The sequence below is a fragment of the Agelaius phoeniceus genome, chromosome 20 (genome assembly GCF_051311805.1).
Source record: "Agelaius phoeniceus isolate bAgePho1 chromosome 20, bAgePho1.hap1, whole genome shotgun sequence".
NCBI lineage: Eukaryota > Metazoa > Chordata > Aves > Passeriformes > Icteridae > Agelaius > Agelaius phoeniceus.
In genome coordinates, this window is record NC_135284.1 from 9,663,340 (window position 1) to 9,687,339 (window position 24,000).

At 45.0% G+C, this 24,000-nt stretch overlaps 1 protein-coding gene across 7 annotated transcripts in view; it reads left to right on the forward strand.

Moving 5' to 3' along the window:
* AUTS2 (activator of transcription and developmental regulator AUTS2) overlaps positions 1 to 24,000 on the forward strand; it is an 807,993-nt gene that overhangs the window by 421,118 nt on the left and 362,875 nt on the right. The window lies entirely within an intron of this gene.

Consider the following 24,000-nt stretch of genomic DNA (forward strand, 5'->3'; position numbering starts at 1 on the left):
CTAATTAAAAATAATTTTGAAGAGTAGGAAGCTGCTCATTAGGATGCCAAGAAGGAAATGACTCCATAAACTGAGCTGTGAGACATCCCCTAAACCCAGATGTTTGCTTTATTGCTGCTGCTGACTGAAGAAGCCAGTTCCAAACTGCACATCTGCTTTACAGCACCCCTGCTCAGGGGCTCTGGACTCCAGGGAGTGCTGCTGGGGAAAGCCCCTGGAGAAGGGCAGGAGCAGGGTCTCCTGGGCTCAGCTCTGCCCTGTCTGTATGGTCCTGATTGGTTTCCATCATATTTTTCCATGTGTCACAGGGCAGAGCTGGAAAGGCAGCTCCCATCTCTGCCTCCAGCAGTTTGGTTTGTGTGATTGTGGTGTCCCATAGGAATTTACAAGGTTACACCAGAAGGAACAAGATTGGCTCAATTTCATTGCCTTTTTTCCTTCTCAAAATGAGAGCTGACAGGTCTGAGCTTGTTTCCAAACAGAGCTGCCACACAGTTAGGTTTTAGTGTTGGCTGGCCCTGCTCATGTTGTGGTGTGTGTTGGAGCTGCATATTCCAATTAACTTTTTATGGCCCTGCACGAGGGGGAGATAAGTTAATGTGAACCAAATGTGTGGTTAGCACCGTGGTACCTGCTGCTCCTCTCAGGGAATCCAGATAACAGCACTTCTGGCTCCAGAGAAAGGAGGGAGTAATTGCAAGTCAGGGCTTTATAGGAGAAACCTTGAACTCGATAGTTTAAGGCAGTTTCCAATTGAAAAGAAATGCAGAGCAGATACATGACCCCAAAAAATCCTGCAAGGTTTCTGAAATGTATTCAGAAAATATATTAAAACCATACTGTGGGTTGTTTGAACAAACCAGGGCTTTCCCCAAGAGCTTTCTGCACCTCCAGGTTCATCCCTCTGCCCTGAGCAGGAGCCCTGAGCCCGTGGGGGTGGCAGAGCTGCTTTGTGTGAGGCTGTGCCAGGGGGGACTGGGCACCTGACGTGGGCTGGGCTGTGAATTGCAGCATCCCAAGGTGACTGATGGTTGGATTCTCTGTGGCAGGGCTTTAATGGGCTGAAAATACTGCCTGTATCCTTCCTGGTGTGCTGGCTACTCCTGAACATAAAGGGATGCTCAGTGAAATGATCATTTTCTACCTAATAAAAATCCCAGTGAGAAAAGTGTTGATGTTTTCTACTTGTCATCTAGTTCCTGCTCTCCCTCACCTGTCTGCTCTTTCTTTATCATTTTAATAGTCAAAGATACAGTAATGAAGGATGATCAGTCTTAAATCAATTAGCAGAGCTGCTAGTTAATGCACTGTGATTTTCCTCGAGTGAGGGAGCAGGTTTGAAGAGTGGCATCAGATGAAATAGGAAGCAAATTACCTTCTGCTTTCTTAAGGATGCTGTGAAAACCAATATTAAAATGCCTGTTTATTCTCAGCCCCTACCCCCCACCTTGTGACAGCTGTTCTTAACTCTTCTAAGAAGTCATAACCATCTTCTTTATGATCTATTCCTTTTTATAACATTTATGTTGCAGGGAAAGTTGTCTAGTTGTTTTAGTGATGCCTGGCTTCTCCTCCTGGCTCTGCTATTGTCTTTGGCCCTGATTCAGCAAAGCACTTAAGCACATGATTATCTTTACTTTTATGGGATGGTACATGTGTTTACAGCTAAGCATGTGCTTAAGTGCTTTGCTGAATCAGAGATTTTGTCTGTAACCTTGGATTTATGTCTCAACCTATTCACAAGTAAAATGAGCTTAATGGTTACCTCCAGTGATACCAGGAGATGCAAAGAAAACACAGAATGGCTCGAGTTTCTTTCCCAAACAGCAAAACCCAAATGGCCAATCTATTATGTATTGCTTTGTTTCAGTATAAACAAGCCTGGAGTGGGTTCCTCTAGCTGGAGCCATCCAGACATTTCTGACATTATCAGTAATCCATTACATTTATTGTTCCCTATGGGTTTGTTGTTCTTGTCTTCAGTGTTTTTGTCAAAACAACCCTTCCTTGCCTTTGGTTGTGTTTTCAGACACTTAGGTACGTGTGTGTGTGTATATATATATATATATATATATATATATATATATCTATCTCTGCTTTCAAGTCCAGACTTGGAATTAGAGCTCCTCTTAAATAAATAAGGATTGTGCACCTAAATCCCATTGGCAGCTTTGAGAAAAACACCCTCTGGATTGATAATAATCTGCTGGGATTGGATTGCAGTGCTTTGACTGATATGGCAGAGGTGACTTCTAAATCCTCACCAAAAACAACCAAAAAACAACAACCCAGTTTTCTTCTCTGGCTGATTTCCAGCCCACTTTGGAGGGGCCTGAGGAGTGCTTTACCACAGGAACAGACAAGGCAATATTCTGCTGGAAGTAGCAATTCCCATTCCTTTGGAGGAGGGCTTATTCCTACCTTATTGTAACCTTGTTTTTTCCATTCAGGCATAATAACCCAAAAATACCAGCTTGCATTTGACATGATAGCTGTGCACCAAGGTGTGACCCCAGCTTCAGCAGGGACAGAGCTCCTGAAAACCACAGAGCTTTTACTCTGTGTCCCACTGGCTCTCCCCAGGGCCAGCTGTGGGGCTGTGATTCCAAATAAATCACACAAAATCTTTTTTAATCCCATCCTAAAAGCCCTGGGTACAACAGAACCAGTTGTATTACCCTTTATTATGATTTTCTACTCCATGTTCCTAAGACAGGCTTTGCTGCCAGCAACACAGGCAACTTTTAGTGTTTTGCAGTGCTTTTCAAAACCTGTTAAAATCCAAGTTCCCTTTGAGGAAGGGTATAACTCTACTTTCTTTTTCAAAGCCTTGGAGTAACATTTCCTGTCCTGTTTCACATCCAGTGTGTAGAGTTGAAAATGTTCAGAGAAGGTCAGATTTTACTTTACTGCTTTTTGGAGAAACACTAATTTTGGTATTGAGGTCATGATCTTCATACACAGCCATTTGCATTGGATATAATATATATATATATATATATATATATATATGTATATATATATGTATATATATAATGCAATATCTATAACCCTAAACATTTACAAATGTTGAGGGTTATATATATTTCTGGGCAGAAAATAATTAATTAAATTCTGTCTCTTGACTGGCTCATAGATGAAGTGTAATGGCAGTTTGGAATATTCCCTAGAGATACTTCAAGCCAGCTGTCAGTCCCATCATGTAGATTTTATCACACAGAGAGAATTGTTTGGGAATCCTTTTCAAAAAATAAATAAAAATGCTGAGAAATCCTTAAAACAACAGTGAATGTTTAAAGAGAAACAGGTATTCTGTGGAAAATGGTGTCTGTTTTGCACGTTTCAAAAAGTATAACTTTAAATTCTGAAATTTCACACAGTGGGAAAGAGCTGCTATGTTGAAAGTTAGAGTTTCAGGGAAGTTTGGCACTAATACAGGCACAAGGACTGTTGTGGCACTGGAATACCCAGGCTCAGCACTTCAATCTGCCTTGGGGACTTAAACCCTCACTTCAATAAAGTTAAATTATTGTACAATAAATAGAGATAAAAAATGAGCATGCTTAATGCAGAGCTGCAAGACTAGTTCTCTGTTGTCTATCAAGAAAACCAAGATTAATTGAGCAGCACTCTAAAAATAAACTCCCTGGATCCCCTGTTTGTATTGCAATAAACAGGGAAGCTGGGAGAAGGGGTTGGGATGTTTGGCACCAGTGCCAGGCAGGTCTGAACCTTCAATTCCTCCTCCTTGTGGGTTTCTGATGTTTTCTGAGCATCCCAACACTTGGGACAGGACTCAGAGTGGCCAAGCCCACCCCTCAGAAATCCAGTGCTTTCCTGGACTTTGATGGTTTTGTGTCCAAGCCAGAGCAGCCCTGGGTGAGAGGAGTTTTACCCTTGGGGGTATTAAGCTGATTTCTTGGTTATTCTTTGTGGATTAAAATGCTGAATCTGAAAAGCTTTGAGACAGGACCAAGTGTGTGCAGTGTGTTGGGGTATTAGAAGGGCTTTCTCAAGGAAAGAGTTGCATGTGTCACATCCACGTGGGATATGGATGGATCTGGGGTAATTGATGGAATAAAAGAAAATCAGACTTCTTTCTGCCTCTCCCATTAAGCTGCAGTTTCTAAAAGCTAGGTCAGTAGAGTCTTTGTGATTGCTTATGGGGCTTCAGAAGAAAATTCAGGCTAACAGAACAGCACCAAAGTTCTAGGAGCTTTAATCCTCTCTCCAGTAATTACCAAGAATTTCAGATATACACAGGTAGAGATCAGCACAAATCATTTCCTGCAAGTGAGGGGGTTGCACTGGATTGCCTGATGGCTTTTGGTTGTTAGAGATGTGTAGCCAGTGGTTATCTCCTTGGTCCTGGCTGAGTTCCACCTGGATTTCCCATTCCTCCAGTGCTGCTGCTGCCCATATCGTGGTGTCTCTAAAAGCAGGGCCCTGTCTGCCCTCCTGCTGCAGGTGTGGGTGTTGCCTGAGACACATGAAGGAGATTTCTGATTTGTGAAATGTCACTGGAGAAAGGGCAGAGTTGTTTTCAGGTGAGGGCTTGGCTGTAAGAAGCCTCTTAGGAAGTTATGCTGAGAAGTGTGATTTGCACAGAAGTGTGCTGAAAGCCACATTAAGCTCCTTACTTAAGTTCAGATCAGTGTTAATTCAGTTGTATTTACATCCTAAATAGCTTTCACATTAGTCAGGTATTGTCTTGCAGTGTAGTTGGGATCATTTAAGAAATTACCTCTTCCTAGCTGACAGTTGCCACCCATGGAGCCATTCCAGGTTGTTTCAGGTTCAAGAGAAACCATTTCTTCCCCATGTTCATGTCTTGTGTCTCCCCATGCTGATGCTTCCATTGGTGCTATCGCCCATGAACCTGCAGACACAGGGAACAGCCATTTCCTAATTTCTCTGTACTTCTTACTTTCTGACAGGCCCTGGAAGAGCTGCTTCTCCCACCCCTCTCTGTGGGGAGGGACACAAGTTCCCTTGGGCTGCTGGGAAGGTGATGAGCCCTGAGCTGCTCCATTTCCCTCTGGAACAGGGCAGGGGGAGCAGCTCTGTCAAGCTGGTCACTTCAGGAGTGAGTAACTCCTCACCCTGCTCTTGGGTGGCACCCCAAGAAACCTCTAGCCAGAGGAGAGCTGCTGTCCTTAGCCATGCTGTCTGCTCAGGGGTTGGCAGCACTGCTCAATTAACACTTCACCAGCTTATTCAGATTAACTTGCAGTTTGTAAGTGTGAAAAGCAAGCCCTTGATGATACCTGGCTGTGCAATTCAGGGCTGTTTGCTGAAAGCCTGTGGTAAGGTAATTAATATGGTTGCACTTTCACTCATCAGTAAGCATTCAGCTCCAAGGACCAAGTTAGAATACATTTCTTTGTCCTCTCTAAAATAGAAGAGAATTTTGCACCTTTCTGACTGTCATTCAGCTGGGTGTTACAGCTTTCTGGTGACGCCAGCTAGAGCTAATTTTAATCTTACCAAGCCTGCCAGAAGATGAGTATTTTTGACATAGGAGTTCCAGGGTGCCTAAAGGAATTCAGTTCTTTATAAAGCCCTGTTTTCTTATTTACACCTGTCTACTTTGAGAATGTTTTTAAGTGTCTCCATTTGTTTATCAAGTGCAGAACATTTGTTCAAAACAATCTCTGTAAGGGTATTGCAGTCTATTAAAAATGGTATCATTTTAGGTGAGAGAGCTGTTAAGCTGAAGAATTTGGAGTATTAGGAGCTGTCACAGCCAGGTGTCAGGGCCTGAGTGTCAGTGAGTCTCATCACTCTGTGGTGCAGGGTGACAGGGTTGGTGCAGGAACTTAAGAGAAGCATAAAACAAAACTGTCATTAAACTTACTCCAGTCGTTTTTCACTATTTACCTTCATGTTTATTATTTCATATGACTTCACCCTGCCATTCCTCAGAGAATATTATTAAATATAATGAATTCAGTTAGTTACAGGCCCCATATCCAGGCTTAGCCTTAGAAGCTCCAGCTTCCCTTTGATGTTCGACATACCAAAATGTGTGATTATGCTATAAAAAGATAATAGAGAGAACATCAAAGGAAAGTTGAAAAATGCCAATGTGGCTTAGTAACATAACAGCTTAAGAATAGCAGCATAACATGGAGACAACCCTAGTTATGTCTTAATGCATTTTAATATGTGCTCTGCAATAACACAGTAACACTGGTGTCTGCAATCAGGGAAGCTCTCCCTTCTCTGGGAAATCTTTTCAAATAGAGGATATATTTGCAAGTTACTATTGCAGTCATGATAAGTTGTGTGGAAGAAATTCTGTTCATGTAGGTGATCACTGGAGAGGCTTTCCCACCTCATCCCTGAGCTGCTGTCATTCCACCTCTGGAGTCAGGCAGGGTTTAACCTTTGAAGGCAACAAGAACTGCCTCCCATGGGAACATCAAAGCCACTTTGGGCCAAAGCAGTGATTTAGGTGTACTTACTGTACCTCAAGCTAAATGTCAAGTGTGATTAAACCTTCCTATCATGTCGTGCTCCAAGTAACAAAGCACAGGGACTGAGGAGTGGCTGCAAGCCCTGAAGACATCTCTGCTTGGAGGGGTTTTCAGTTTGGATGTTGTGCTGTCACACCTGGACAGCACAGCCCCTTTTCCTCAGGCAGATGCACCCTGTCTGGGGGAGGTGGGATGGATGCAGGCAGTGCTGTGTTAGGTCCTCTAAAGATGAACCTTCTTACCAAAAAAACCCAAAAACCAAACCAAACCAAACCAAAATCTGCAGCACTCTTGCTGCTTTCAGGAGTTCCCATCTTTCACCCAAGGGTTTCACCTGCACAGGTTATTCAGAGAAACCCAGTAATAGGTGTCCCTCAACATCAGCCCCAGCTTAAAAAGGCAAAATCTGAAAGACAAACTGATAAAAGTGATGTTCCCAGAGCCTGGCAGAAGGAAAGAAGCACTATCCACCTCTGTAGGGCCATGAGGGAGCCAAGGCTCTGTTCCAAAATCATTGTTGATCACTGAGTTGTTTGTATGGGGAGCCTGGAGCACTCACAGTGTGTCCCCTGTGTCTGGCAGAGAATTTCTGATGGGATCAGTGATACAGGACTTCTCAGTTTTAAGAAAACTGCCCAAAATGCCAAATTTAAGACTGAGGGTTCTTGTTTGTGACAAAGGCTTGGCACCTAAAAATGAAGTTTGTTGGTAGATTTGAAGAGCCCATTATTTACTTATGTGGTCACACCTAGAAATTAAAGAATTCTGCTGGTTTTACCAGGCTGTGGAAACTGAAATATTCAAATTTCACTGGAGTGTTTTCTGTCATTATGGTCATTGTTCAGAAATTCAGTAGGTGGAGAAGAGAGCTGACATCCTTAACTCCTGTAATGGCATTAAGCAAATATTTTTTCAAGATTGCCATGATGGTGGGAGGTTTATGTGTGCAGTAGGTAAAACCTTAATAACCAAGGTCTTTCACCTTGGGGACAGGGTTTTTTTTTTTGGACAAAAGCTCAGTTGGCTTTAAACTGAAAGAAAGTAGGTTTAGATTAGAGATTAGTAAGAAATTCTTGGCTACCAAAATCATTAAAATCATGAACACATTAAGAAAGAGCACTTGTTAAGCCTTGAAGGGATCTAGTGGCATTCATGCCAGCAGGCACTAGCTACAGGACTGTGCTTTTAATTCCTCTTCATGTTGTTCTGATGAGGGATGAAGCTGGGAGGGTGTTGTGGTCCATGGTGCTGGTGGGGGCAACCTTCCCTGAGAGTGTCTGGTGCCAAGAGGTGGGAGCCACGAGAGCACAGCACACACACAGACAGACAGACAGACAGACACATGAAGCAACTCAACAGTGAAGACACAGGAGGGTCCAGGCATGGAGCTCCAATGAGACTTTATTGGGCTCTAACACTGAAGAGGGCCAGGAGCCACAGACACAGGAGGGTCCAGGGTATAAATCCAGGGGAGGGACCAATGGGGAGTGCCAGGGTTACACAAACCAATGGGAACACAGGGAAGGGAGAACTCTCTAGACCATGAACATTGGAGTAAAAGGGGCAGGGAAGGCCAGTGGGGAGGACAGAACTGGGATAAATTACCAGAGTGCTGCAGAGCACCATGGAGGAAGCCTCTTTCCTCCCCCTGAGCTCTGAGGAGTGCCCAGAGCCTGCAGTGCATCTCTCCAGGGTAGTGCTGCTGCTCTGTCCCCACTAGGCTACACAGGAGGGCACCTGGGAGGGGTGGGAGGTGAGAGAGGAGCCTGTACGTGAGCAGGAGGTGAAGGGGGAGCCCAGGAGGTGCAGGAGGAGCTGCACAGGTGAGCAGGAGGTGAAGGAGAACTGTGGGAGGTGAGCAGGAAGTGAAAGAGGAGCCCCAGGTGAGCAGCAGGGGAAGGAGGAGCCCAGGAGAAGCCCCCAGGTGAGCAGGAGGTGAAGGAGGAGCCCCAGGTAAGCAGGAGGGGAAGGATGAGCCCAGGAGGAGCCCCAGGTGAACAGGAGGGGAAGGAGGAGCCCAGGAGGAGCCCCAGGTGAGGAGGAGGGGAAGAATGAGCCCCAGGTGAGCAGGAGGGGAAGGATGAGCCCAGGAGGAGCCCCAGGTGAGGAGGAGGGGAAGGAGGAGCCCAGGAGGAGCCCCGGGTGAGCAGGAGGGGAAGGAGAAGCTCAGAAGGTGAAGGAGGAGCCCAAGATGAGCCCCGGGTGAGCAGGAGGGGAAGGATGAGCCCAAGATGAGCCCCGGGTGAGCAGGAGGTGAAGGAGGAGCCCAGGAGGAGCCCCGGGTGAGCAGGAGGGGAAGGAGGAGCCCCGGAGGAGCCCCAGGTGAGCAGGAGGGGAAGGAGGAGCCCAGGAGGAGCCCCAGGTGAGCCCTGTGGCGCTCAGCCCCGCAGGCAGTAGGTGGTAGTGAAGGCTTGCAGTCAAGGTGGTCTCCTAATGCCTCGTTAGCCACTTGGATTTTGCGTGGAGGATGGGAGACAGGAGTGGGAAGAGCTGTGGTCTGTTTGGGGAAAAAAAATATCACAGCCTATTAGTTAGGAGCAATGAAATGGAGGCAGCTTGAGGGACTCCATTACGCGCGGCGTGTTTAGGCTGCCGGGTCCCCAGGTGAGCGGGGCTCTTCTGCAGGATTGTGCACTGCAAAATAATTGGACTTGGGAAATCAACTGGGCTTCAGTGGCCTCGTGTAGCCTGATACCAGGCAAGGAGTACGGGGGGAGAACATTTTCTTTTCCTTAGTTTTCTTTTTTTTCCCTTCCAGTCTAAGGGCTGCAGTGAATACAAAGAGGAAACATCATGCTGGATAGATTTACTGTCAATAGTTGTTTGAATAATACAAACAATGGCTATAATTAAATTTCATTTTGGCAGGGGATTATTTGAAGCATGTCATCATAACACCAGCTTGTAGTATATTATTCTCTTGGCATCCTGGACTTTTCCTATTCCATTCACTGAGTAAAAATGATCCAGAATTCAATCAGAAAAGGCTGAATCTGCAGGGATGCATGTTAATGCATTGATATGTCTAGAATCAGATTCTTAAATAAAACATCCCTGCTTATTTGTTTATTTATTTATTTATTAAAGAAGATAAATTAGAAATGGCAGAACAAGTTGAACCAGAGCCACTTTTTGCACCTAGACCAATGGCTTCTAAAATCATATTGACAGTGGTACTGAGGGGCTGCAGTGATACATGAACCACAGGTGAGGGCTGTGTCTCTTCCTTCAGGTGAGCAAAGGCACTGTTTAATAAAGTCAGAGTTGTCCCACAGTGAGCCCCAGCACTCCCAGCAGTGTGTGTGGCAAGGATACCCTCTATCCACACACATTCCCATTGGCTCCAAACAACACCTTGACCCCAGAGTGATATTAATAAAATGCAGCCTTGCTAAAATGCAGGTTTTGTCTTTTCTGATGCACGTTCAGAAATGTTGTGAGGCACCAGCATTATTCAGTAAGTCATGAAAAATGGCATCTTTGGTCTGAAAATGGGACTGCAGGTCCAGAGCAGATCTGCAGGTGTGTGGGGGCCCATCACTCACAGGGGTGAAAGGAAGAGATATTTGTGACAGTGCCTAAACTCCTCAGTACTCTCACTAAACATCTTCTCTGCTCTGCTCTTGATGCCTGCAGAAGCTCAGGTGTTAATTTGGGCAGTGTAGGCAAGGCTTCAGGAAATAAAGCATTATTGAGTTAAAAGGCACAGTGTAAGGTGCTATTGGATTAAGAACGGGTGTGCTGCAGTGTAAGTTAATGGAACAGTAATAGTGAGAAGTGACCTTCTTCCCCTCCAGAAATGGAAAAAAAGCAACACTTAGCACTAGAAAATAAGATGGGAACCTCTGAGTGTAAGGTCACTGCAGCTCCCAGCACATGTGGCCCTGCAGTAATAAAATGGTGTCTGTGGCAATCCAGTCCATCACTCCTTGCTGTTAGGGCATAAACAGGATCATATTATATTGCTCAACTCCTCTAATAATAGATAAGTACTTTATGTGTCCCTTCCTTAAAATACCAGTTGCAAATCAAGAAAACACTTACACAGAATAAAAAAGGAAGATGTGATCTTATTCAAGAGCCATCTTTTCCTCTTAGCTGAAGCCATTTCTGTGGCACTCCTGCTTAGCCTTGCCTGCTCCACCAAAAATGAGGACAAAACCCCAACTCAAAGCAAACAGAGAAAGTGAAATTCCAGAAAAATGCCCTTCAACACTGCATTTCTAGGGTGCAGGACTTTTTTAGACAAGCTAGAAGACAGAGTGATTAGCCTATGCATTTCCTCATTAAAATATCATTAGTAAAGGCATTGTTCCTTCAAGATGGTGCACACGAGGTTTATTGCATTGTGTTATGGCACAAGGAGAATTGTTGTCTGTGAGTGTGAAGAGGCACAGGAAGACTTGTCTGGGCCAAGTGTGGCCTTGATTATAGCAATATTGTCATTCACATGGTTTTATCTGCTTAGACAGGGCTGGCCAGTGACCAGGGGACTCTGGGCTGTGGCTTCTCTTGGAAAACACTGGATAAATTATTATATATATATATTATATAATATTAATATAATAATTATTATATAATATATATTGTTATTACTATACTATGTATATACTATGGGTATATTGATATATTATTATTATATCTATATTACTCTAAGTAAACTGGTGCTGCCATCGACTGACAAGTACTACAAGCACTTGTATTTTTCATCTACTTGGTTACTGCACAGTGGATTTCACTTTGTAATGTGTGTTAAAACACCAGTTTGTGCAAAGTTAGCAAAATCCATGTTTTCCTGATTGTGACATCAGACTGTAAGGAACCATTACATGACTTATTTGTGATAACTGAACTGCTTTAGAGGTTCTGTGGATAGCATTCTCTGTGCAGGTGGCATTGCTTTGCTCACAGCTTGGCTCACCAGAGTATCCACCCTGTACTGCTCATTGTAGTGCACTTAACAGGCACAATTGGTGTAACATCCATCCACTGGAGTCACACTTGCACTGTGGTATCAGCAGCTCAAAAGGTATTTTAAAAAAGTAAAATTTAAACAAGCCAGCATCTTGGATTCCAAGGGCTGGAAGTGCCTTGGCAGAGATTTCATTGTGAAGATTCCCCAGCTCTGTAGAATATCAGAGTGGTGGATGACACTGCTTTAAAAAATGCCTGTCAGAACCATGGTGTGTGTGCTTGGATGTAGAGAACAGTCCTCAGCAGCAGCTGCACAGCTGGCTGTACTGGAGACCAAAAGTAAGGATCCCTCCTGAATCCAGAGTTCTCCAAGACTGGAGTTTGGGGCTTTGGTTGGAGGCAGCCAGTGCTGGAATCTCGAGGAGCAGCTGGAGACAAGGCTGTTCTTCAGGCGTGCGTGCTGGAGAGGGAATTGCTGCCTCTGGACCTGCTCTTGTTTCCATCAAAAGCACTCCCTGAGATCCCAGGGAGGAGATGCTGGCTGGGAGAAGGGTGGGATCACTTCTTCCCTCCCTCTTCTCCTCCCTAATAGCTCCTCTTGCTGATACAGCAAATTTCCAAGCAAACTTTCTGCGCTACCTTGTTACTCAAATGAAAGTACTTTCCTACTGTGATTAGCATCTGTTTATGGGATGGGTTCTGTTTTTCATAATTAAATCCTGAGCAGAAATGCAAAGTCTGCTGTGTAAAAGTGTAATGAATCTTTATTGCTCCAGTGCAAATCAGATTTGTGCAAAAGGCCCTTTGAAAACAGTAATAAGCCAAGACATGTATTAAGTCCCCAAGATAAGGTTCTTGCTTTTCTATTTTCCTTTTATAAATGGAAATTGTAACTACCCACTGGATTTCATGTGGCCTTTCCTGCCACTAAAAGTGATTTTAGCCTTGACCTTAAGCTTAGCACATGCCAGCCCCACCTTCTTCATGGCCAAGCCTCTAAAAATATATCTCTATATTTTAAGGAGTAGAAGCAGGGATGGGCTTTGTCTGCTTTCTTTGTGTGCCTTCAGTAGCAGTGAGAAGTGGGGAGGAAGGGAGGCACTTGAAAGGTCTGAGATACGATCTAATCAGCCATCCCAATGTCCATTTAGCACGAGCTGTAACATTTTAAGCATCTCCTGGCCACTCTCTCAGAAGGGAAGGCTCATGTCATCCCTTGTATTTTCCCATTGTACACATCATTTCCTGGCGAGCGCAGGATTTATTCCCCAGCTAAACCCTTCTTGACAGGTTTGTTATCTGTTCACCCGGTCGGCAAGCCCCTGAGAGCAGAGCAGGGCTGTTAGAGAGAGGGGGAGAGGAGAGGGAGGAGGGAGAAGAAAGAGGACTGGGAAGCAGGGCAAGGAAATGTCAAGCGAGCTGCCAAGGATGGATATTATAGCTGCTGGGGACCTTAGAGAGTATCATGTGTCTTTTGTGTCTATTTTACAGTCAGTGCTTCATGTAAGATGGCAGTCTCGCCTGGACTGTGCTTAGTATTGATTTACTTCCAGGCAATGCACAGACCATTTTAGGAGGACGTGGGAGACTAGGAAAAAAATCCTCCCACCCCCCCATTCCAGCCTGCATTTTTTTTTTTCTATAAGCAAACACATATAAAGTGGTTTCTATTAAGTTCACTCTCCATCTTGATTTTTTCCATTTTTTTTTCTTTTCAAATTAGCAGCTTGACCAGAGGCTTCTCAATGCCCATAGTAAGTAATGTGGGTTATTGTCTTGTGTGCAGACTGCAAAATGTGCCCTTTCTGCTTTTGGAGAAAGAGCCAGAGCTCCTATAACTCAGCCCCTGGTCCTGGATCACAGCTAGCAAGCAGTAGCTGAAAGGTGCAGGCATGCTCAGTGGGAGAACCTGTTGTTTTTTAATCTCCTCGTGATGTACAGCCCTTATTATTTGCCGTCTGTTGTTTTCTGCAGTTGCTGCTCAGCCCTGGGAGCAGCATGTTGGCTGGGAAGCAGCCGTATGGCTGTGTGAGCAGCCAGCAGCTGCTCTGCTCTTGGAGCAGCCCTGGGCTGGCTCTGCTTCCCCCTGGCATCCTCCCTGCTCCCTCCCAGGGCTGCCCTCGCTCCATGGATGCTGCTGAGCTTCTTCTTCTACCTCCCCAGGGTTCTGCACCTTCCTCCTGCAGCTCGTCCATGTCCTCGCTCCAGGAGGAGCTGCTGGAGGGTTTCAGCCTTCTGTGAGGATGAGCTGCTCTGCAGGATGTCCTGGTTTAGGGCAAATTTGGGAGAATTTTGGCAAATTTTGGGAGAAAACCTCCAAAGGGGCCCCTCCAGAAAGCAAACCCACACGGCCCCTTCCCACAAGCGGGTCGGGAAGGATTCCTTGGAGAGAAGTGGAAAGAACCTGTTTATTGAACAGGCACAGCACCCCCAGCACACAGAATGAACAATACCAGGTGACACCACTCTGTCACTGCTCTGACAAAGATGACAAATTCAGAAAGTCTCTCTGGGGGTGCTCGCTCTGTTCTCAGTCCCTCCTGTGCTGGGGCAGCTGCTGCAGCCACAAGGTGCAAACTCTCGGTGTTCCCAGGTCCCAGTGCAGAGCAGGTTCGAGTGGTTCCAAAAAAGGGAAAGGAGAAACAGTCCAGGGAAAATTTGGACTGCTCAGCTAAACTAACTAATGAGCAAGAGCAAGAGCAAGAGCAAAGCAGGAGCAAAGCAGAAGCAAGAGCAAAGCAAAAAGCAAAAGCAGCACCATGCACTGCCCTGTCTGTGTGTCCCTCCAGCCCTGGGGAAGCGGCTGATAGCAAAACTAAAACAAAACATTCACTCCTCAGAGCCAGTCTTGAAGGCAAAGAACATGATATCCAGCACAAACAGAACACATGGATGGGATACAAGCATCATAACACCACCCTAGGACACAGGGTCAGAGCCTGAGTACCTTCTCCATGCTGGTTTGCACTGGAGGCTTGCACTGCTGGTCACCAGGGGCAGCTGCTTGTGGCTTTCCACCAAAATAAATCCAAGTATTGCTGCCCCTATACATCTATTTACATTTACGCTCGTTTGCTGTTTGGAAATGAAAATAATTTAAAACTTTACTTTGAAAGCTTACCAAAGTTGTCATGGTTTTGTGGGTTCTGAATTTAAGCAGGATTATTTTATCAAAGAGGGGCTTGTGTGTGCTGATGGGTTTTTCCAGGCTGTGTTGAACACGGAGCATTCTCAGGGTGCTGCAGGCTCCTCTCCTCTCCCTGGGGGCAGGGGAGTGGGAGTTTGACAGGCAGCCCAGGGGAGCAGCACTGTGGGGACAGAGAGCTGGGCTGTGAGCTCCATATGCTGTTTGAAAAGTCTCTGTGGAGGAGGAGAGTGCTGGGACAGGATGGGGTGTCCAGGGAAATGCTGGGAACAATCTGCAATCCTCCTTCATTCCCTGCCTGCCGTGCTGGGGAGCCAGGGGTGCAGGGATGGATTTCCCACCCCTGACACCCCCGTGGCCCCTGGGGAGCTGGGGGGACACATCCTTCTCCAGCTTCTCCTGGAAGCTCAGAAAAGCAAAATCAATTTCTGCTGACAAAAAATATTGACAATTTTAATAGAAGATCATTATAGGAGTGAAATACTCAGTTTTGAAGGTAGAGACCAAACAAAAATGTTCAAAGCGTTTCACATGTGTTAATTTAGCAGGGCAATGCTTTTTTAATGAAGTCATGCAACAAGTTAAAGGCAAAAACCTGGGAATAAATAGAGTTCTGAGCTTTCTCCCTGGTTTTATAAGAAAGCACAACACATTTCTCCACTCATCAATTCCACTGGAGGGATCCAGTACGAGGAGCTGAGTACAGAGATGTGAGCAAAGTGCTCGAAATGCTCTGTATTAGAGCACCACACATCTTTCTCTTTCTCTTTTCAGAAGCAAGAACAATTTGTTTCAAAGTCTCATTATTTCTAACTGGCTGCCTCATTAAGCAAGCACTGTGACGGCAGCAGAGTCTGTGATTATAAACACCAGGACAATATGTTACTGTGTTTGTAACTCCACAGATAGAGGGAAAAGGAATGTTTTTCCACCCTTCTGTGTCTAGTCAAGGTTTTTTTTTTCCTCCTCCCTTCCCTCAATCCCTCCCAAGCTAATTCTAATAGTAAAGCGTATCACTTATAATCTGCTAATTAAATCATTTCACTCCATTTTATATAATTTTTAATTTAGCATTCATTTTCAACTTAGCTTTTGGCTTCATTTACTGATAATAAACAGCATTGCACACAACACATGTTCCTCAAAACAGTCATTCACACACATACAGATGCCAGTAATTTTGCCAGTATGCCATGCGTATAAATATTAAATAAAACATCCCACCCTCATTTTACCCGTGATTGAATGTGCATGTTGCTGTTTCACTGTAATCAGGCAAAACATGACAAATTTGGGTGAAGAGGCTTCGGAGCTCTGTTGTTCAGCAGCCCTGGACCTCAGGAGATGTGCTGGCTGGAATTGCTGGCACTGGGGCAGCTCTCCCTGTGCTGACAAACAGGACCTGGCCCGACTCTTTCTGCTCCACTCCTTGGTTTTACCACATCCATCAGCAGGCCTTTCTTGGCACCATGGAATGTCCTGGGCTGGAGGGTACCCAGAGCATCATCAAAGTCCAATTCCTGTCCCTGCACAGGGCACCCCAGCAATCCCACCCTGTGCTCCTCGGGGCTGTGCTGTTCCAGGAGTGGGGCTTTGATGGGTTTTTGATCATTAGGAGCTGGGTTGATGAGCCAGGGTGAAAGGATGGTGTTTATGATCCTTTGACTGCTGGAGGCCAGGCAGTCTCATCAGAGCTGGCATCCCATGGCAGTCCAGCAGTCTGAGCTTTAGCAGCAGGTTCCAGTCTGAGGTTTGATCACATCCACCTCAAAACAAGCACAGATTTTTAAAGTTTATGTCATCTGAAGAAAACAATATCAAATTTTATATGCCTTCATTTGGGGCCTTTCTTAAAACATCCCTGATCTTTTAAAGTTCCTTTAGAGGCATGAATATTGAGAATATTTGGCAGTTAATCACTTCTGTCCAGAGACAAGCACCCACCACAAGGAAACTGGATTCTTTTCTTTCTTGAATCTCAAAACTCCTGACATTGTAGTGAACCTTTTCATACCACATACAGTGCACATCTGCAGAGCAGTGCAGCCTCCTGAGAGCTGCAGTGCTTTGGTGATCAATTTGATTTTGTATTTGATGCTGTGTGTCACAATTTGATTTAGTGTTTGACCCCGTGTGTCACAATACCTGTCACACTCTGCAGCAGGAGCTGTGTGTGCCAGGGCAGGGGGAAATGGACAGAGCTGCTGCACTGATCAACACATCAGGCACTGGGAGATAAACACAGGGCATTATCTCCTGGTGCTCCAGAATATATGTCAAGGTGTCCAGGGTTTACAAGGTATCCAGTCTGCTGTTTGTAAAGGAAGACAAAACAAAAAGTCAAGAGTCAGTAGTGATCGTGTGTGGCAGTGCTTTGAAGAGCACTGCAGGGAAGGTAAAGAGGCAAAGCTCCCCCTCATTTATTTGAGCTTGTGAAAATTGCCATTGCTGCTGGATCTGCAGCTCTGAAATGGATTTTCTGAGGCTGCAAGGTCAGCGTGCCTCCCACCACCCCCACCCCAGCCAGCGTGCAGCGGGGGAGAAGTGATATCACAGACAAGATGTGCTGCTGGTACTTGCTGTTCTGTTAATTAATCACCACACCACTTTCCATTATTTCCTTTTAATTATAACATTATTTGACCATTCAGATTTGTGCTGATTAAACCATCATTTAATTGACAAAGTGTACAGCAATGCTAATGTTTCCTGTCAGCTTGAATTACACACGTGGCCCTCGTTTGTGCTGCCCCAGATGAGAGGGAAGGGCCCTTCTCCCATCAGCTCCAGAGCTGTGCCCTGCCCCAGCCACTGCCAGGCCCCTGCTCACAGGGAATATGGAAAGGCAGCTTTGAAAACCAGGAAAAAAACCCTGTCCATCACAGCAAAATGGACCTGAGTGTCATCAGTTGTATTACAGCACCTGCTGCAGAGATTTCTTCTGGACTTCAGGGGAAGAAAATCTATTCAGATTTCTAGCAGTGGTTGGTTGGATGTTTCCTTGTTCTTTTGCTCATCATATTTTTTTAACCAAGTGCCAGATTAGCTTGTCTTTCCACAATCTCTCATTATTCTTATCTTTTCTTCTTCCCCCTTTTCTTTTTTTCTCTCTTTTTAACAGATTTGTTTTCCGCTCAATTAGACTTGTGATCACAAGAACACAAAGTAGTATTTTTCTCCTTCTGGAAAGACTCTTGCAGTGTGATGGGCAAATTGTCAGGAATAATTATACCAAATGGTGGCAAAAAATCGACAGAATAAATCTCTCCCTCCCAGTGATACATTTTATTTAAGACACAGTGATCATCAAGCACATTTGTGACAAGGTGAAACCAGCAAGTGGAGCTTTGCCATGGGTTTATTTTTAATTGCTGCTGAACCAATTAGACAGCACAAAATGTTACATAAACCACAGATACACACAAACCTAACAATGTGGATTGTGTTCTTCAGTGAAGGAACAGATGAGTTGGATGTGAGGAAGGATAATACAAGACACTTTAGCACACCACCTGTCCTGCCAGAAGGGCTGGAGATTGCTGCTGTCACTGCTGCTGGGGGAGTCTGAAGGCATTTGAAGTTTTTGGTGGTACTTACTCATCCAATCAAGCAGCCCTCAGGACGAGGATGGTTTTTCTTTGCTCTGTTTCCTTGGCACAGTCTAGTAGAATGTTGGTGTGAATGGACACTTGCAGCTGATGAAAGGTATAAAGAGCAGATTTTGTCTGTAAGCTTCACCACTGAGCTGTGGCTCAGATCTGTAAAGGCAGGGGCTTAGGAGCCTCAGGCTTTTGGCAAAAGGTGCCTCATCTCCTGCAGTCCTAAATTTGCTTGGGGGACAGCAAAGGTCAGGCTCCACTGTGGCTGAAATGGCTTATGGAAATAGAAAGTGGGTTTAGAACACTAATGTGCATTTGAATTTTGTCCATGTAGTTTTCCAGTAGTAGAATTTTCAGAAAACTTCAGTGATTGGTTACTTTTAGTCTTGCTAAATATTTTTTTTTTTAATGTCTGAGTAGTTCTTCAAGTAGGGAGCCTAAGAAAAAATAAATTCTGGTGTAAATCCATTTAAGTTGGGGGAGTTAACAGGAATCTGCTGGTATGGTGAGGTAGTATTTATCCTACCTTTCTCCAGATATAAAAGATCAGATGTTCATCTACCATAAATGAGTGTAGCTTCCCTGAATTCAGTGGAACTACATTTGCACTGCCTCGTATTTACAGAAATAGCAGCATCTTCCTTGTGTGCTTTCTATGATCAACATATCAGTTACAGTGCAACTCCTATTTTTAAGTGACATTAGATTGATTTTAGATTTCTCAACTTGAAGAGTAAATATTTCCCCCACTTGGACTGTCTCACAAAGGAGCCACTCAGTCATCCTACCTCAGTTATTTCTGGCCATGGTAACATCTCATTGATAGACATTTGGCATTCCCTGTGTAATGGGACATCTGCCTGTCTGCCTGTGTTTGGAATACTGATGGCACTGAGCATTTCTGTAGTTACAGTGTGGCCCTCCATGGACTCATCAGTCTGGGATTACTACAGCAAAATAGCTGTGTATTTTGGATATCACCTTTTCATCTCCTATTGGTCAAAATAAGATGGGGTTTGCAGATTAATATCCAGTGTATAATAAGTTTTTCAGTGTAAATTGACTTTCGGTTAAAAAACAGTATAAGTATTATTCCAGGAAACACAAGAGCAATGAGGGTGGGCACTGATTTTATTCATAACTTCTGAAATGTTCCCTTTTATGTGAGCAGGAAACTGGCTTCATTCTAGGGACAGAAACCTCGAGTAGAATTATCTTTCCCTGTTCTATTTGCAGTGACAATCTGAGGGAGCCCTCTTGTTTTTTAAATACTTGAAAAAGAAAGACATGGCATTTGTTGTAAGCCAGAAAAAGGCCTGGAGCAAGTTATTGGTGGAATGTTTATTTCAAAGTGAAACTTTCACTGAAGTCCAGTTTTTGAGTACATTTACATAATCATTTCAACAGTAACCTGTTATGGCTACCAAAAATAGTTTATAAGTGGTTTTAAATAGTTTTAAATGTTTTAAATGGTTTTAATAGTTTTAAATTTACATTTATTGGCCACTTACTCTACCAGGACTTCCACTGAATAGCAGGTATTTGGATGTTTCAGTGGTGGAGCCCAGTAATTTGTGTGGGTTTATCTTTTCTCAGTACCTGGAGGTTTCTGGAGGTTTTTTATGGATGCTGTGTGGAGGAAGTCTGACAGCAGACCTCTGTACCAGCTGAGCACAGAGTCTGTGAATGGCTTTAATGTGTAAAAAGCAGGAAAACCTGCCTGCCTTCAGTGAAAACCCATGAATTGGTTCTGTCTGTTGCATTTCCCTCTTATTTATTGATACATATTTGTTCTAAATAGGGTGCCTGTTCCCAGCTTCTGTTCATTGGCTGTGTGAGGTTTACAGTTGGATTTAATGATCTTCTTAGGTCTTTTCCAACATAACTGATTCACTGATTCTCAGCCTGTCCTCCTCCTTCCATTGAAGCCCTTGGCTGTTTTTGGAATCAGGTGCTAAATGGTGGAAAGGCTGCCCTGGCTGTGGGAGGTGAAGGCTCTGGAGTCCCTGCAGCAGGAGATTGGCTCCCTTGGCTGTCATGACTTCTCCAGCAGCTGCTGCAAGTTCTCCTTGTCCACTCAGCAGAGTAACTGCCTTACCCAGGAGCTGCAGAACCCCTGGGAGTATTGATCCTTGTGCAGGAGGAAGAGCAAGGCAGACAGGGCTGAACACAGCTGATGTTCACCAAGGTGGGTGAAACTTCACAGACTTGTGGAGTCTCTGGGGAAGCAGCAGCACAAATAAAACCCCTCTCTAATTGTCTCCTGGAGGAGCCCTGTCTCCTCTGGCTGCAGCCAGGCCAAGTTAGCACTGGGGAGTTCTGGGAGACATCTCAAATTGGTGAAGGGTATCTTTGGTGCAGGAGGAAATTTGGCCCCTTAGGACTGGGTCACCCGTCTGTGTGTGCCAGGGACTGGGCTCAGCCCCTGGGTGAGCTGTGGGCAGGGGGCTCAGGGGCAGTGGGGGAAGATCTTTGTGGTGTTTCTTTGTGCTCATGGTGTGAGGGCCTGACTGGGAACACGTCTTTCCCAGCTGTGCTGAGTCAGGGAGACATGGAAATGCCTCCCTCTCCAGCCTGGCCCAGCTGGACAGCTGGATTTTCCTTTGGTTGTCAGTTCTGAGTTGGAAGGAAGGCTCTGCCTGTCCCCTTGCACACTGGCTGGCTCTGTGCTCCTTATTCCTGATTATGTTTTGTGACACTGAAGAATCACAAAGTTTTCCCATGGATTTCCCTATCAAAATAATGATTAGTGTGATTTACATGGAATTGCAGGAGTAACAGCATAGCTCTAGACCATCCTCACTAGATTCAGTAGATACAACTACATCTCCAAACCAAATTGCTTTTCTAGAAAATGACATGGGCATAGTCACAGGTTACCTCTACTTTCAGCATGTCTGTATTTATTCATTTATTTCTACATGTGCATACTTATTTCTGAACAACTGAAGATTCTTCAAGTTTCTGAGAAAAAAAACAACCCTGCTTGAATGGGCAGCCAGGTGTTGTATTCAGAGTTCAGCCTGGCTGTGTCCCTGCAGCCCAGCACAGGGGAGAGCTCCTTGGAGTGTCACAGCACTCCTCAGCCCAGCCATGGTGTAGTTTGGGGCCTGAGGTGAGCAGGGCTCTGACTCTTTCTCTTGGTTTGGAAAGCCAGGTGTCTGCTAAGGAAGGCAGGAGCCTCCCCTGAAATGGAAAATGTAAACCCCCTCCATCTGAATTGCTATAAATTTTAAATTAAGGGGCTCTCAGGAAAAAATATGGGTGCAGGAAATAACAGTTCTTTATTAGGGAAGAAAATAAAAGGATAAAATAAACAATGCAGTGAACTAAACCAACACTGACAGAGTCAGAACCCAGCCTGACACCCTGTGGGTCAGGCAGTTGGCAGCAGAACCATTGGAATTGTGGCTCAGCCCTCCTGCAGTGCCAGGGCTGGTTCTGCTGGAGCAGGGATCCTGGAGAAAGGTGCAGTCTCTGCCTCTGAAGATCCAGGGGAAGAAGAGGCAGCTGCTGTTCCTCTGGGGAATCCAGTGCAGAAGCCGTGCTGGTGTTCCAGAATCTCCAGATTCTATCCAGGTAGGAATGCTTGGCTCCTCCCTCTGGGCTCACATCTCCCAATGGGATGCTGTAGTTCTTATCAGCCATGCAGTGACATTCCATGGCTGTTATCAGCAGGTGTCCCCCTGAGGGAGGAGTGGGTGTGGAAGAGATAAGGGAAACTGCCCACAGAACAGAAGCCAACTGCCCTACAGATGGCAAATAGATACAATTTGCTTGGCAATCCAGGACAGATTGTAAGATTAACCTTGTCTTCCATGGAATAGGATGGGGCCTCCACCTCCTCCATGAAAATCAGGGATATTGCTCGAAGTCAGCTGTGGAAAGAGTCACATGTAGAGCTGTGTTTGCCTTGTGGGAAGAGACAATGAACTGAGAGCCAAGAAATACAGAGACCATTGTAAAATGGACGAGTTAAACATGAGATGTATTGAATATTTTCAATGGAAAATAGACTTTCTAGGTAGTTTCTGTTGGTAGAATCTTCACTGTAATCTCAGAGCCAAATCTCCAGAGTCGAGTGTTGTATTTAGGCTGCAACAAATGGAGGATCCCAAAGAGCCTGGGGTTGGCTGTAATGGCTTTTAGTCACCAGTTCTGCCGAGAATGGACAGCACATGAGGTTTAGAGTAGATCTTGGGAAGGAATTCTTGGCTGTCAGGGTGGTGATGCCCTGGCACAGGGTGCCCAGAGCAGCTGGGGCTGCCCCACCCCTGGCAGTGTCCAAGGCCAGGATGGACAGAGCTTGTGATGCCTCAGGTTCAGCTTTTCTATTTTTCACATCCTGTGCTGCTTTAGTGTGTGGACCTGGGCTTTACATTAGGGGATGGTGTGATACCCTCGCAGAGTAGGGAGACAAAATAATTCCTGCTCTAGCTGGGGACCAAGGACAAATGATCCAAATCTCAGGCCCAAGAGCACAAACAACGTGGGCTGAAGAGAGAAAAACAAGAAGGATGGAACTTCATCAGGTAAAGCTGTAATTGGACAATTAACTCCAATATGCAAGTGGACCAGAACTTATAAAAGTGAGAGACCCTGTGACCTGTCTGGTGTAGTGGAAGGTGTCCCTGCCCATGTTGGGGGTGGAACTGGATGAGCTTTAAGGTCCCTTCCAGCCCAAACCATTCCTTGATTCTATGGTTAACATGGAGGGAAAACAGAACTACAGATTCTCAAGAAATAATAAACACATGCTATCAAAATCCACACAAAAATATATTAAATTTTAAAGATTCCTGTTAAAATTAAACATAGAAATTCTATGTGTAGCATAAAAGAAATGAAAAAAGAGTTCAAGTCAAGAGTCAAGTGTTATGTTTTAGGTGCTGTGGCAGAGATCCCTGAGCAGTTAAAGGCTGGAGGAGCAGGAGCAGGAGCACACACTGAGCTGGGCTCTGGCTGCCCTGGTGCTCACAGTCTGAGCAAAAACTCCCAGTTTGCATTTTGAGACAGATTCTTTAAATCTTTGCATGGCTGTTGGTGTTCTTGGGGGTTTGGTGAGAGCGTCTGGGCTGGCTGTTCTCGCTACTCTCTCTGTGTTCTGGCAGCCGTGTTTGCGGTCTCGGCTTCACTGTCTGCAAGTTTGTCATCACTGCTTTGTCATGAGCTTAATATGTCACCCAGATTGGAGTGCTGCATCCCTGCACCATCTGCAGAGGCACTGCTGGCCTGTGTGCAGCACTTTGGCTGGGCTCAGTGTAAACTCCATGTGCTCAGACCTTTAGCCGTGGCTCCTGCCGAGGTCCTGGCTGTGTTTTCATTACTTTGTAAAACCTGTTTTGAGCAGTTTATAAGTTGGCCGTAAAAACACTCCCAGGCAATGAAAGTTGGCTGAGAATGTCTCTTGTCTGGGGAATTTTTAATTTGTTTTTTTTTTTTTTTTTTGAAACATACTTGAAAGGGACCTTTTTCCCTTCAGTGAAAGAAAAGTCAGATGGGTTCACAGTTTCAGGAGTTTGATTTTCTGTGCATACCTGCAGCTGGGAAAATTAAAGATGGCCCCACTTTCCTCACTGAATGTTTCAAATGGGGCTAATTTGCCTTTTTTTCTCATCACCACCATGGTGTTGGATAGTCCCAGGTGCCCTCTAAAACCCCTCTGGCACTGCCCTCCTTGGCTGGCAAAGGAGAGGAACTACAACAAAAGACTCATGGGTGCAGAAAAGGGCAGGGAGAGATCACTCACTAGTTACCACCACAGGCAGGTCACTGATACATTGCAATAAAACTGGCATATTAAGAAATAACCAAAATGCAGCAATGGATCTTACATTCATTTTGCTAAACTGGGAGTTTGTTG